Source organism: Sinocyclocheilus rhinocerous, unplaced genomic scaffold, assembly GCF_001515625.1.
Source record: "Sinocyclocheilus rhinocerous isolate Xijiao unplaced genomic scaffold, SAMN03320098_v1.1 scaffold624, whole genome shotgun sequence".
Taxonomy (NCBI): Eukaryota; Metazoa; Chordata; class Actinopteri; order Cypriniformes; family Cyprinidae; genus Sinocyclocheilus; species Sinocyclocheilus rhinocerous.
In genome coordinates, this window is record NW_015644617.1 from 104,455 (window position 1) to 117,889 (window position 13,435).

The 13,435-nt window shown below is 39.2% G+C and overlaps 1 pseudogene; it reads left to right on the forward strand.

The window, feature by feature from the left end:
* Positions 1-7,923: 7,923 nt before the first annotated feature.
* Positions 7,924-9,150, forward strand: LOC107758409 (zinc finger protein draculin-like; annotated as a pseudogene).
* Positions 9,151-13,435: the final 4,285 nt, after the last annotated feature.

Below are 13,435 nucleotides of genomic sequence, written 5' to 3' on the forward strand. Positions count from 1 at the left end.
ATAATTGGCATAATACATATTTACCTGACTGATAATAAATTGTTACATTTGATTTATTCTGACTTACTCTGAAAGTCAGTAAATAAGTACTCTGACTTATTTCTCAAGTAGATTAGGTGAAGGCGTATGTTACCGCAAATCTGCGTCCAGGGTTAAGTGCATACTAGATCTCAGGTTAGATGGAGCATGGCGCACATCAAGTGAGATTATAGATTTCTGACTAACTGCTTGACTTTAGTTAAGTTGTACTCAGTTGCGTTAACTATGGGGGGCTAGTCATAGTACTGGTCATAACCGCTGGTTATTGTCTCAACTTTAATTAAGTTGTACGTAGTTATATTAACTATCGGGGGCTAGACAAAGGGTTCTAGCAGAACCGCTGATTATTGTTTTGAGCTTTAACTACTGGTCATAACCGCTGGTTAGAAATATATTACTCTTGTATTACTTTTGTACAGTATCATGTACATCTTTAAATATTCAATTTTCTATCAAATTTAAATAAAACAATTAAATGTTAAAAAAATTAATATTACAACCAGATTAATCACTTAATTGTAGAAAAAAAATAATACAATTATTAGTCTATTAAAAATGATTTAAAGGAATATTCACACAGTTTTTCTTCCTTTAATTTTCATTTGATTTAAAATAAATGTTTAATGCCCTGAAGGTGTTTTAGATTATGCGGGGGGTCAGAGTTTTAGTGATCTAGTGACCGACTCAATAACAGCAGAGTAAAACTGTGTCATCTGTGCCTGAGCCAGCTGCTCGACCTCCTGTCTATAAGCAGACTCGTCGCTGTCCTGAATGAGGCCGATGACTGTAGTGTCGTCTGCAAATTTCAGGAGTTTGACAGAGGGGTCTTTAGAGGTGCAGTCATGTGTGTAGAGGGAGAAGAGCAGTGGGGAGAGGACGCAGCCCTGAGGAGCTCCGGTGCTGATGGTGCAGGTGTTGGATGTGAGTTTACCCAGCCTCACTAGCTGTTGCCTGTCTATCAGAAAGCTGGTGATCCACTGACAGATGGAGGTGGGCACAGAGAGCTGGGTCAGTTTATTCTGAAGGGTGTCTGGGATAATGGTGTTGAAAGCGGAGCTGAAGTCCACAAACAGGATCCTTGCATAGCCCTGGTTTGTCCAGATGTTGGAGGATGAAGTGCAGTTTCTCCTTCAAGTAGGCCAACACCAGTGTCTCAAATGACTTCATGACCACAGAAGGTTAAAGCAACAGGTCTGTAGTTCTGTGTCCTGTGATTTTTGGTTTCTTGGGTACAGGGATGATGGTGGAACATTTGAAGCAGGAGGGGACTCTAGTGATCTGTTGAAGATCAATGTGAAGATGGATGATAGCTGGACAGCACAGGCTTTGAGGCAGGCTGGAGAGACACCGTCTGGGCCTTTGGCTTTCCTTATCTTCTGTCTCCTGAAGACTTTGCGTACATCATCTTCACAGATCTTGAGTACAGGCTGAGAAACAGTAGGGGGGAGGGTGCTGATGGCTGTGTTCAGAGTAGTTATGCTTTGCCACTCTGATCTCCCTATTTAGTGTGTATTTGGACAAGGCTTTGTCCCCACTTCTGTAGACGTCCTGCTTTGGCCTGGTAAAGCTGTTTGAGTTTTGCACTGAACCAAGGTTTGTCGTAAGTCCAGGTGGGAACACACATGTCCTCACAGAAACACCTTAGCAACCACCCTGGGTACCTTAACAACCGCATATCAACACCTTAGCAACTGCCCCAGATACCCTAGCAACTGCATAGCAACACCCTAGCAACCACTCTGGGTACCTTAGCAACCGCATAGCAACACCCTAGCAACCACCCTGGGTACCTTAGCAACCGCATAGCAACACCTTAGCAATGGCCCTGGGTACCTTCGCAACTGCATAGTAACACCTTAGCACCCACCCCAGGTAGCCTAGCAACCGCATAGCAACACCCTAGCAACCACCCCGAGTACCCTAGCAACCGCACAGCAACACCCTAGCAACCACCCAGAGTACCTTAGCAACCGCATAGCAACACCATAGAAACCACATAGAAACACCATATAATCTATTAATCTACATCTAAAATTTCTAATGTAATTTAATATTTCTTATCTATTTATCTAGCTGTCTGATAAATTGTATTGTCTTCAAAATTTTTAAACTGTCAGTCTTGTGTTCCCATTTCCTTGTGTTTTCTCCCTCTGTGCCCATATTTGGTTATCTTCCTGTTCCTGGTCTCGTTTTGACTAATTAGTTATTCTGTGCACCTGTGTTCCTCGTTATTCCCTCGTTTTGTCTAGTATTTAAGTCCTAGTCCTAGCGTTGTGTCTCTGTCGGGTCTTGTGCGTAATTTTATGTGCACTGTGTCTCCTACACTCCCTGTGTTCCCAGTGCTTGGATTATTAATGAATGAATGAATAATAGAAAATTGCATCTCAGCATGTCTAACAGACATTTCTTGCTGGATGACGGACCATCACCTTCAACTCAATCTGGCTAAGACAGAACTGCTGGTGGTTCCAGCAAACCCATCACTTTATCAAAATGTCACCATCCAGTTAGGCTCATCAACCATAACTCCTTCAAAAACAGCTAGAAACCTTGGAGTTATGATTGATAATAAGCTGATTTTCTCAGACCACATTGCTAAAACTACCCGGTCCTGCAGATTTGCTTTATACAACATTAAAAAATCGATTCAATAACATAACAAATCGTGCCATTTTGCGTGCGACCGTCAGTGGCGGAGCCAGGATGTTTTCATAGGGGTGGCACAGAAATCATCATTATTTCAATATAAAAATGTGTTTGACTACAATGTACTGGACTGTTTTAGTGCCTAAAACACAACTGAGTACAATTATTTCCTACTTAACTGTAATTGAGATATTTGTGAATTAGATCAAGTAATACTGAGTGAATATGACGATTTTTGTATTGTTCCTCACCTCCAGGTATTTTAATAAAGGGGCTCACTATAGCTTTATTGCTCAGTCAGCTTCTCAAACCTCCCAAATGCTCGCTCTCCAGCATTGCACACTCGTGGATGAGACATGCAGATAGTGATAAAAATTTGAAAAAGGCCCTAAGTCAACAGTAGACATAAATGCCAGAATATAAAATGAGTTATTTTATGCATTTAAATGGTTTCATTTTCGCATATTCTCTAGTACAAGTGCACTGTGCTCACATTTATTTGTGCATTAAATTACAAAGAAGAAATACATATCAGCTTGTGCCTTATATTGTGATCTCGAATTGCAGAGTATATTTTAGCACATGCATTTGAGAGACGTTCTTGTGTGCTGCGTATACATGCAGTTTGACGCTGAGGTGAAGCTGAAGTGCGCGTCTGAAAATTCTCATAAAGAGATACGACGGTTCCGCATCTTAATAAATGCATTTATGGTCAAGAAAAAAAGGGAGGGTGGCCAAGCGTGCGTGTTGAGATTGTGAATGGCACGTCGCACTGCGCAGCCGCAGACCGATCGGTGTGTAATGCCATACCACCGCGTCCGCGAGAGCTTTTCTTTTTTTATATCACACACAAACACACACACACCGTCCCCGATCGGCCTGCACACACTGCTAAAAACATTTAACTACTGCAGCATCGATCTGCACATCCTCAGTCTACAAGTGAAGAGGTCAGAGTTCGAGAAAGAACACCGAGCACGAGAGATCCAGAACCCTGCAGAACAGAACACCAAGAACAAAGAGGTTGCTGTTTGTTTGGGATTCTTCCTTAAAAATAACTTTTGGAGCATGAAGGTCGTAAAACTTTAATTACTGGTTGTAGTTAGAAAAGTCATATGAGCTGTGAAATCTAGATAAAATAGAAAGCAATATATGGGATCTATGAACTGGGTACAGACTGTAACTGAAATCTTTATTTTTGTTTTCCAACAAATGGTCAGTGAAAGGACATTCATATTGATAATTCATATGCATTCAACTGAATTATTTACATTGCTTTTCTACCTGGTTCTGAATTTTTTTACAACTGTGTTACTAAACTGAATTGCAGTTAAAGATACATGAATAGGCTACATTAATAGATGCATGAATTGAAGGAGGAAATAAAGCATATATAGCCAACGTAACAATAAATATAAAAATATAGGCCTAACGAATAATAATAATAAAAGACAAGGTTTGTGAATGGATTTAAAAGACTGTGGGCATTCCTGACTAAAAAGACCGGGATAAAAAATGTTTTGCACGCCCATAAAAACAGTATTTCTACTGTATTTCTAGTTTTTGAATCTGCCTTATTAGGATTCTAATAAGTTTCCTTAAAAAATGTGATGGTTGGACTGTGATGAGAATAATGACACCTATAGACTTAAAAACACTTCGCTGATTGTTCAGTTTAAGGCATTTTTTTGTGTGGGGAGCTACTTTTCAAATGAGAAACTAAAAAACTAAAAATAAATAAATAAAATACATTTAAAATAGATTTATAAACTTGTTGGGATTTAACTTTATATTGCATGAATTTAATTATTATTTAAAAAAATATCTAATGTTCAATTCAGACCCCCTCCTCTCCAAATCAATTCAGCAAGCCCAGCCTTTTCTATTCACTAAAAAACCTTTGTATTCTAGTGTTATTACTTTTCAATTACATGCTATTATTATTAAACCAAATAAATTCAAGATACATTCAAACATTCCGTGTTCTTTTTTTTGAAAACATACGTTGCAAAAATGTCACTGCAGATATTCTATACAACTTAAAAGTACGTAAAGCTCAATTATACTGTAACAAATAAGCACAAGTCAACCTGCATTACCAAACAAGACCACAGGGAGATGCCAAAGGACTGCATATAAACTATTGAGGATCCATTCATAATCACTAAACACACCAAAATACAACTGAAAAATGAAATTATTCTGAATGTGTGGAAACTCAGCGATCTGAAGGCGGCTCGCCTCGACGTCATCCGTGAATACGGTCCTCTGTCAGAACACGCAGAAATATGTTATTGTGATCGGTGGGCTGAGAGCCATGAGAGATGTTGTCCGACATGAGTTCCGCTCCGACTCTGCTGGGGTGCAGGCCATCAGCGCGAAAAAGCCTAGGACGCTCCCAGAAAAGATTCCAATTATTAACAAAGAGCAGTTTCTGTTCTTTACACCATGACAATAACCATTCATTTAAAGCAAAAAGTCTACTGAACCTTTCATGTCCTCGTCGATACGTGGGAAGCGGTCCTGACACGATGATCGTCGTCGCGGACCGTCTCGATCAGACTCCTGAAGTCCCTCTTCAGTGTCTTCGTCTGCCGCAGCTTGATGTCGTTAACCCCCGCGTGAAGCACGACCGCTCCGGCGCTCTCGTCGCCCTTCAGGATCGCGGGTATCTGCGCAGAAACATCGAGAACACGAGCACCAGGGAAACAGTGAGTGTGCAGGCTCCGGCGCGGAAACCATGGTGGGTGAGTATGATCCATTCTATATATATATATATTTAATGTGCTGGTGGTTATGTATGTATAATCCTTCTGTGAGATTTCTTTGCAGCGTTTTCCGGGACCTGTGTGTTTCTGTCCTTTCTAAGGTAGGTCCTCTGTGAGCACCCCTTTGCTGGATTCAGAAACCAGGTGCTCGACTTGCAGTGTTACCTCACTCGTCGATATTGTGTCCAGCCGGTATGATAGCCCTGGTTCTGGCTTCATGCTTCCTGGACCATGCGGCCAGGTCAGAGGCTTCTACGGGAGCCTTCTTGATCATCAGGCCCCTGGCACGACACTGCAAAAAAAAAAATTATTCCTGGATGTCCGGGCTCCAGGATATCCCCTCTTGCTGAGGCATCGAGCGGGAAGTATAGGTGGCATTTGCGAGAACCTTCTTGTGTAATGCTGTCTCAGGCAGTGCTCCCCTCGCCTTAGAGGGTCGTATTTGAGCTTGCCTCTCGCGTTTGGCCCACTACCCTACGGGTATCTGTGATCAGATGCCTGGAAATTTAAAGCCATGCTATGGTAAGTGCACACACTAAGCTCTGTGCACTTTCTGAAACCCACATAGTGGTAAGTGTGCACGCTAGACTTTGCGCACTTTCTGAAATCCTGTACGGTAAGGGTTACGCGTTATAGCTTCGTTCCCTTTCTCTGAGTTGGTTAGACCCCGGTACCTTGGGCTCCACTCAACCAGTGTGTCTCTATTCTGACACACTTGGAAGTATCGCTCCCCTCACCATTGAGAGTTATAAAACGCCGTTTTAAAACGAAAACGCACTAGTGTAAACGGGGCCTGAGGCTCAGGAAGGATCTTAGACACTACTTTAATTTTTTTCCCCATATTGAATTTTATTTTTCACGTTGCGATTCAGGGCTTCCGCAGTAATCTGTTAAAATAATAATAATAATAATAATAATTACAGTTACTTATGAAAATGGTAACAAATACAAAGGGAGTTACATCTGAATATTTTCTGTAAAAAGCTAGGTATGTTGAATAATATTAATTTGTTGCTTTGCCTGTTTTTTGATGTGCACGATGCCTCCTGCCATTTGAAGGCCAATTAGTAAAGCGATGCTCTTCTGATGCTTTTGATTGGTTCCTTTATTTGAATTTGCAGCGCACCACGTCTGACAATTACATCAATCCACATCGCCACAGAAAGTGTGAAATGCCAGTGTTTCCTGTCATAGCTACGCAAAGATTTGATATCAAAAACAGTATCATAGCTATTAAACTATTTCTTGTGATGATTTTAAATCTGTATTTAACCTCAGAATGATCTCAAAGTAAAAAAGAGGTGCTGAAGTCTGATTTTGTGGTGGCTGTGGTTTAAAATTAAATTATTACCGTATTGTCCCGAATATAAGACGATGTTTTTTTCTTGGAAATACATCTGAAAAAACGCGGTCGTCTTATATTCAGGGTCTAGACTTTGACATGTCAATAATACACCCACAACAATAGGTGGTGCCAAATACGCATAAAACGAGTGTGCCGTGAAATACTTAATGCAATGCGTGTTGTAAAGATCGCGAGTAAAAACAAAAGAGAAAAAAAGATAGCCTAATGTCCTAATTCAGATGGGCAATTGTTTTTTTTTTTTAATGGTATATCAAAATGTGTATATTTTTTTAATGTGATTGTTGGTACATTTTACCAGTTTTTACCATACTTTCAAAACAAAAATTAAAATAGGAAAAATATGCAATATGAAAATAATTGAAGACAAAATGTGTTTTACTGAGAAAAAAACAAGATTTGGTTTTTAAAAAGCCTTTTTCCAAAAGGTACATCTGGAAAAAGAGGGGTCGTCTTATAATCAGGGTCGTCTTATATTCGGGCCAATACGGTATAATCTTTATTCAAGTGATGAAGGATTTTGCAAGTCATCAGTGTTGGGTACTATTGTAAGGTTAACTCTGCCTGGTTCAAGTGTTTCAAAATGATTGACAGTTGAAAACATTCATTAGAAATGTAGAAAAGTAATCAAAAACTAATTGGAATAGTTATAGTACTTATTACATTTTAAGTAGGGTAACTTGTAATCTGTAACTTATTACATTTCCAAAGTAACCTTCCCGACACCGCTCGTCATCTACATAAACAGAGAGAAGTAGCTCCGGCTACAATGTTCTTCTGCAAGATGAGTGCCAAAGGTTACATATATTTTTTACTTTAATTTCAGACCTGATGGAGGAGAGCAAGGAGAGTGAAGAACTGAGTGAAGCGGAAGAGAAACAACATGATGTCAAAACTGCAGAAAAATCATCAGCTTCCTCACGTAATGAGAGTAATTTATTACTGACAAGAGGAGCCAAAAAATCTGTAACCTGCCCTCAATGTGCGAAGAGTTTCCCATTCAAACAAAGTCTTAAAATTCACATGAGAATCCACACTGGAGAAAAGCCACACACATGTGATCAGTGCGGGAAGAGTTTTGCATTAAAAGATCAGCTTAAGAAACACATGACAATCCACACTGGAGAGAAGCCGTACTCATGTGATCAGTGCGAGAAGACTTTTGCACTAAAAGGAAACCTTAAGGTCAGGGCCGCATTAAGACCTCAATGGGCCCCGGGGCTATGACTTACTGCAGGCCCCACGTTCACAATAATGATATAGCTTAACATAGGATTTTTATCCAATCAAAGTTTCATAATTCTTGTTACCAATTCCAATATCTCAACAAAAAAAAATACTAGCCTATGTAAAAACAAACTTACTGAAGACAAGTAAACCGTCATGAATTACAATAGAACAAAGAAATTGACCTACAAACACTTAAAGCACTGAATAAGAAATATATTGTATAAAATAAATAGACTAGAAATAGACTGAATAGTCTTCACTGTATAAATTCAATATACATTATTTTACAAATATAAATGTATTTTACAGTGATTTTCTTTCTAATGTTTAATTTACATTATTGACACAAATGGCAAGAGCAGCTATATTAGGCTGCTTTGGAGGAATAGTTCACCCAAAAATTAAATGGTGGGTTTTTTGCGATCGGCGCTACCGATGTCCGTCAATCTACTCCACAGCCAATCACGGGCCCCCTCCTTGCTCGGGCCCCGGGGCTTCAGCCCCGCCTAGCCCAATGGTTAATGCGGCCCTGCTTAAGGTACACATGAGAATCCACACTGGAGAGAAGCCACACGCGTGTGATCAGTGCGGCAAGAGTTTCAGACAAAAAGTAGCTCTGAGACAACACACAAAAATCCACACTGGAGAGAAGCCGTACTCATGTGATCAGTGCGAGAAGAGTTTCACATGTGCCTTCAGTCTTCAGTTACATCTGCGTTCTCACTCTGGAGAAAGACCATTTTACTGTGATCAGTGCGGACAAATGTGTGTTTCAGCATCTTCCTTAAAGAGGCACCTGCAAGTTCATACAAAGGAGAAGGCTCACATGTGTTCTTTCTGTGGAAAGAGTTTTAATCAGCTGAGTACTTTACAATTACACCAGAAAAGACACAGTGGTGTGAAGGATCACATGTGCTTTGATTGTGGGAAGACCTTTGTTAGAGATGCTGAACTGAGACAGCACCATAGAGTTCACACCGGAGAGAAACCTTAGAAGTGTTCACACTGTGACCAGAGATTCAGTCGGTCAGGACGTATGAAAACACATGAGGAGAAGATTCACGCTGGAGAAAACCCTCACATGTGATCAGCGTGGGAAGAGTTTCAGACACATTAAGGAACGCTAAAAAACCACAACAGAGACACTTAAATCTGCCTTTTCATTGTGAAGAAAGACTATTTAACGGTCATCAGTACAGTTAAAACTTTCTTTGGCCATTATCCCTGAAGAACCACCTGAACAATAATACAAAGGGAAAGCCTTTAAACAGGAACTTGTTTAAAATTTAAAAATTACACCAGAAAAAAAACTGTGTTTTTTGATTGTATCAAGACAGATGATACGCTGAAACGGCACCAAACTGGAGAAAAGCCAATTAAAGTTTAAGTTGATTTTGACAATTAGGCTAATGTTGTATTGTGGTGTGATAATGAGTAGTGATAACACCTCTAACATCTGCATGATTATGATAAATATCATAACTGTCGACTATTCCCTTGATATTGTAATTGCGATGATTAATGTGGTAGATGTATAATAGAATATATAGTTCAGTCATGAAACTCTAGATGGCGCAGGCTGACGGGGTGTTAACGTAACTGATGATATTCAGAGAGTTAAACGACTTGGCACAACCAAGACCAAATATATTAACATTGTCATATCCATCACTATGCTAAAATCTTCCGAGAGTTGTCATGATTGAAATAGAATTATTCAAAAATACAACATGTCACACATTCAAGTCACAAAACATAACACAGAAGTAGCCTTAAAAAAAACAAAAGAATAAACTGTGGAGAATAAACTCACATAATTAAGTATTCAGATACATCCCTCTAAATATTGGATGTTCTTTATTATATTTGACAATCACCAATGACGGATAACAGACTTCTCCTGATTGTAAGACAGAATCATGCATTTTCTGTAAACCCACTTTTACATTTTATATATTGTGAAAAGTCTATACAAATAAATGTGAATTGAACATTTTTCAATATATACCATTTGGGTGTTTGCAAACAGCAAAGACACGCATTGTGCCTACCTGGCAGAAAATGACAGTTCTGCAGTAGTTTGATTTTCTAATATCTACACAACAATAAAGGAATTGCATCATTCACGTTACTGACGATGAGAAACAAACTGCACTGTAAAAAAAATTAAAGTTGAGAAAACCAGCTTCAGCCGATTTTTGAGTTTTCTCAACTTTTTGTTGTATAAACTGAAAACAAGTCGAGAAAACTCAAAAATCTGCTGAAGCTGGTTTTCTCAACTTTTTATTTTTTACAGTGTGGCACTGATCATAAAATCTCATCCTAATGGTCATACAGGTAAATGTCAAAATATGAATAATCAGTAGAATAAAATTGTCAGCACTTGCGATCCATCTCAAGAGTTCCTCTCACTTTCATGTTTGAACTTTGACAAGTGACATTCAATAACAATAACATAATTGCTCGAACGAAGAAAAAACCCAGGTCTTAAAGATTTTAACATGTATGCATCATTGCCTAAATGTCCTAAATGCCCATTTGTTGCTAAATGTCCATTTCTGTCCGCAAACACCAGAAAAGATGCATAAATAGTCCTGTACCTGAAAAAAAACAAAAACATAAATGACAATTAAACAAGTATACGAAGCACCGTGAACTGCTCGACTCGTCACAGAGGCATCAAGACAGTGGTGATGTCATCACCTCACGTAGAGAGTTGGACTTGTAACTCAAAGGTTGCAGGTTTGATTCCCAGATACGGCAGGAGTTGTATCCACCCTCAATACCCACAACTGAGGTGCCCTATCCACCGTATTTTTACGTAAGCACGGGCGCCGCCATTTTCGAACTATAATGTGTCATATTTCCAGTAAAGCACTTCCGTTAATAGTAGTTGTATTGTGATTGCGTAGTTTGGCGTTCACTGTGTAGATTTTACAGGCTAGTTTACTATTAATATGGACTACAGCAAGACGGGTGTACTTTGTGCAGTTAGGGGGTCAACCTCTACATTGCGAGTAAATCACTCGCATATGCGACTAAATCTTACTCTGGGCGACTAAATAATGTCTAACATTAGCCATTGGCTAATAAATTCTTAGATTTTACTCGCCAGTATGTGTGTGAGAGGCGTTCAACACAGATTTTCACTCGATAAACACGCTGACTGAGCGCTTGAGAGTTTCGCTCTCCATCAAGCGATCTGTACTATTCCTACTTAACCATATTTTGGGGACAATTTTGTACCCAAAAGTGAGTAAAACCTGACAAAATCGGCAAAAACCTCAATTATACTTTTACCTCATACACCTCATATACCTCATACTTTTGAAATTGTGAAAATGCAGAAAGTTTTCTGTGAGGGGTAGGGCCGGTCACCGACTCATGATGATCATTCCTATTACCTTTACAGACCTCACCTTAAGGTGCCGTTCACTATTGTTTTTCTATGTAAACATGCTAGATGGACTTTGAAATTTGCACTTGTCTTGCATATTTTGCAGTGCATCACATACATTTTTTAGTTATTTAAATAATACAAATTGTATTTAAAATAATAATGAACTGACTAATTCAGCAGTGGTTTATTTTGCCACTACTATAGATGTGCATCACTAACTTTTGTTTATTTGTTTGTTTGTTTTTTAGACCAATCTGGCAGTTATGTCCTCCAAAAAGGTAAGTTCAATTTTATGTTTGATAGTGGTGGTATAGAAAACATACATTTATTGCAAGAGCGTGGCAAAAAGTATGAACCATTTTCATTCTTAAAGAAAAGGATGCAGTAGTCATTTATTGGAAAATAAGTGTTTCACCTTTTGACAGAGACGCCAGTACAGTAACTGGATGACATCCAAAGAGCGTAAAAGGCAATATGACACGAAAGACTGCAGCCACCAGGGAAACCAACACCTCATTTGAGGTGGGCAGTACTGCTGGAAGTGAGGGCTTTAGCCTCAACCAGCACATTGAGGAGGAGGACATCAACATGGTGTCTGACACAGCCCTGACGAGTTCTGAAGGTGAAGAAGATATGACACCCATGCTTAAGGAAGAACTGTCAGAATGGGCCAGCGTGTTTCATGTAAAACACAATGCTGTTGATGCTCTCCTAACCATCCTCAAAAGACCATGGCCATGCAGACCTCCCACAAACTGCAAGAACTCTCTTTGACAGGTCGAATAAATATGAAGTTAACACCAGAGATGGTGCTGACATAATAAACCTATTCATGCACTGTTATTGTAAAGTGTTACCATTGCTTCTTGCAGCTATATTTTTTATTGCTATTGTTAGTAATGTAATTGATATTTGGCAACATATTTTCACAGAACTCTGTAAGTTATTTGAGGGTTTGGAGAGGAGAATACTCTTAAAACTGGATCAAATGCATGCTGATATAAAGACAGCACTTGGAGCAATCCAGCAATCTGCCTCTGACCTAACTGAGGTGCTAGAGGAGCCTTGCAAGACAGTGGATGAATGTGCAAAAAGCCGAAAGTTGTTGACTTTCGAAAGTCATACTATGTTGTTTTACATTATGCTATGCACTGTGCTTTAATAACTGATTGCTGTTGTTGTTGTTTGTAGATGCGATATCTTTGTCTTCAGAGAGGAGGCAGTTTGGGGGACGGCATAAGGAGAATGCTGCATAAAATCAGAGAAAATTCCCTATGGGCAGAGTACAGCTACAAAGGGAGAAAAGGAAAACGACCATTTCAGAAACTTCTAATTAATGATGTGATAATACGCAAGCGTTAAATCTTTACTCGTGACAACCTGTCTGTCTCCAAGGTTACAAAAAGTGCACTGGAATGTGATGGAATCTCTTCGATTACATGTGCATACTGTTGTTCACATGTTTCAGGTGTTCTCAGTATTTAAATATTCAGAGTTGCAATAGTCTGTTTTGAAAACGTGATGAATTTTTTTTAATACTTCAGAGATGGTACTTTCTATATGTGTTCTAGTTCTAATTACTGTGATCTAATAATGGTTATTTGAAGGCGCCTGCAGTAAGGTGTACCCACACCACAAATCACAGAGTGTGGAGGAGATGATTGCCATGACCCTGAAGCATGCCCCACATCGTGAGAAAACAAAAACAATTAATCAGGTGAGAAGATTTTAACCATTAACTAAACATTATTTGTAGATTATTTTGTTAATACTCAGTCAAATATGGGGGGAAATGTACTGTTTATTACACTAGTGTGCTTTAATGTTTAAACAGGAAGGTTTTTTTTTTTTTACCAGGAACACAATTATTTTATTTTTTTTATGAAGAGGCAGTTAGATGCTCACGGAAAAGATGAGGTTTCAAACTCCCTTGGTCTTAGCAACCAGGTCCCACTCCTGTACTCACAGGGTCAAATTTACCCTCCGCGA